Below are 3,072 nucleotides of genomic sequence, written 5' to 3' on the forward strand. Positions count from 1 at the left end.
ATAAGAGGGGTTTTGTATTTTGAGCCTATACATGTGTGTTTGGGTCTAGAGATGAGGTTATTGGTGTTATTGGTAATATTTAGACCTTTGGGTCAATATTGAGCTTAAGGGGGAAAATTGCCATGTTTGGGTATATTTGGGTCATTAGTGTAATTAATGACATTTGTTATGGAATTATGAAATTAAGTTGGGAATAATGAAATTGGCTCATTATGAGATAGAATGGTGGAGTTGGATTTATTAATCGCTCACTTTTGAAAATGTCAATAATTTATCTGTCGGTGCATTTATTATCTATTTAGAAATAATTGCTTTGGGCTATCGGTGGAGGATAGTCTTGATTGTTGTAGACACTACATGATGATTAGGTGAATTAAAACTAATCAATTGGTGTATTGGTTGTCATTTTATATGATGAGTATCTGAATACATGGGTGCCGATCCCGCGGATGAAATTTTCGTAAAATGGCAATTCAAACAATATTTACATATGGGTGCCGAGTCTCGCAGACGAAATTTCCGTAAAATGGCAATCCGAAAATATCTATACATGGGTGCCGAGTCCCGCGGATGAAATTTCCATAAAATGGCAATTCAAACATAATTATACATGGATGCCGATCCCGCGGATGAAATTTTCGTGAAATGGTAGTTTGAAGTATTGTTGGCATGAGATGTAGTCTCACTTAAGTTGTTCGGTCAGGTTCTGAGCCATGTTTATAAGTTAAGTTTTGTTAAGTGAAGGATTATGGAATTGGATTGTACTGTAGGTTGGTTTAAATGAGTTAAACGTTTGTCAGGTGCTAATGTTTTAGTTATTGTTCATATTATGTTTAGCATATCTCTACTGGACGTTGGCTCACCCTATATGGGACATCTTTTTCAGGTACAGGTGTTATGCCATCTCCAAGGACGTAGCTTGGGAGGCTTGAGGCTGTCAGACTCCTTGTGTTGTTTTTGTTGTATTACATGTATATCAAGCCAAGGGCTTATTTGTGTAGAGTTAGTACTCTCTTTTTGCAACCAAATGTTGACTTGGAAAGATGTAAGCCTGCAGGGCATTCTATTAATTTTGTGAACATTTGTAATTAATACGAGATACACTTTTGTAATATTAACTCTGATGTTTGTATGACAATGTAAACTATCTATCATGTTTATGGAAGGATCGGATGTGGGAATTATGTATTATTTTGAGGGCGTGACAATCTTCCTCTTCTATGACGATTTATCTAGTTATACCTCCAATTAAAACGTCAGGTGTACTTCTACATCATCATTGAACGTTGCTTTCATTTTTTTAGATATTTTGTCTCACAATTGTTTGTGTTTTGTGTTATAAAATTTATTACATCTGTGTTTGCTAAAGCCATTAGATGAACCTAATGTAAGAAGTGCAAACTATTTCAATATCATTCTCGGAATTAGAAGTACAAAAAACATACACAAAAACTACATGAATATACAAGATTTTACAAATTTTGTATATGAGTCTCACTTCTTAAAAATCCTATAATTCATTTATTTTTTGTATTATGTTTTTATGTTTAGTTTCTATACTTTTTTTAATATAATTTTCTTTTGTTTGAAATTTTATTTTTAAAAATTAATTAATAAATAAATAAATCATTTTCTATGTCAAACAATTTTATTTTTGTTTTTATTTTTTATTTTTTCTTAAAGTAGTTTTAGTTTTGGGCAATAATTTACTTTTATATATATAAATTGTAATTTTGTGCATTTTAAGTTTGTGATATTTTCACTAATACACTCGGAGATGCAATATGAAAGAACTATCATGCGAAAATCAAGCAAGAAGAAGAAAAATAAATAAAATAATACGATGAATGCGGAGTAAAGATCAAAGATCAAAACTCTCAAAGCAAGCAAGCAAGCAAACAAATAAGCAAGTAGAATAGAATATTTAATAATAGACATTTGAAAATTTGTAACAAAATTTTATAACTTTCATTTTTACTAAGAAAATTCTATTTGGTACTAGCTAAATAAAATGTTTTTCAAATAGTTTTTTTTTTTAATTTGAAATTAAAACTGAGAGGATAATTTATATGAATAAATTGGGCCGAGATTGGGTAATGGGCCGCTTAGGGCCGTAGTAAGAAAGGCGGAGTAAAATGGCTTTTTTCATTAGCTCGGTCCAAAAAGGCCTTGTTGTTATCTCGGTCGCCATGGTCAAATTGGTTGGCCCGGTCGTAATCTTTAGCCGAGATATGCGGAGCCTTCTTCAGGACTTTTGTTCTTGGTTAGCTCGGTCCAACTCTTCTACAAATAGCTCGATCTTGGCATGTGAAGCCGAGGTAGGAGGAAAGCAAGGAAGAGCTGAACTAACAGTTAGATCGGTCACTCCAGTTAGTCTAGCATGGCAATGTTATTTCGGTTGTATGGTAGTCCGGTCATGATAAAACCATCTCACTTGGTTTAAGCAGTGAGAGGGGTGTTGAAGGATAAGCATTATCCTTCAGGAGCACGAATCCTAGCAGGACTCTACATGGAGGAGTAAGAGTCTTACTTGGATTGTGTCACGCGGAACCTATAAAAGCTCACCAATATCACCTATGGAGAGGTAACACAACTTTGATTCTTGAATACACAGAGCTTTTGTCTTTGTCCATTTTTCTAACTTAGGCATCGGAGGGGTTTCCGGCACACACCTGCCGGCTAGCTCACGTTTATGTTTTCAGGGAGAAAAGCGACGACGTTTGGAGGAGCGCAGACTTGATCAACAGGATTATATGAGAAGGTTTATTTCTTTCCCGTACAATTGGCGCCGTCTGTGGGAATTTCAGACAAGAACAAAACCTCTTGATCAAGCTTTTCCTCTTTAGAAGCAATGGCGCACAACGAAGATTTGCCGCAGTCCGCCATCGACGGACAAACACCAGAGGGGGGTGCAAGGCGCGAAGGCCTACCTTCTATCCCTCCCATGGCAGACTTGGAGCCACAGCGACAAAATCCCAGGAGGGATACAAGGGGGAGGAGGCGAACTAACAGCCCCCGTCACTCTCGTTCGCGAAGTCCTGACAGACAAAGGCAGAGGATTGATCCTCAAGT

The sequence above is a fragment of the Camellia sinensis genome, chromosome 6, assembly GCF_055761805.1.
Source record: "Camellia sinensis isolate YWXY chromosome 6, ASM5576180v1, whole genome shotgun sequence".
NCBI classification, from domain to species: Eukaryota; Viridiplantae; Streptophyta; class Magnoliopsida; order Ericales; family Theaceae; genus Camellia; species Camellia sinensis.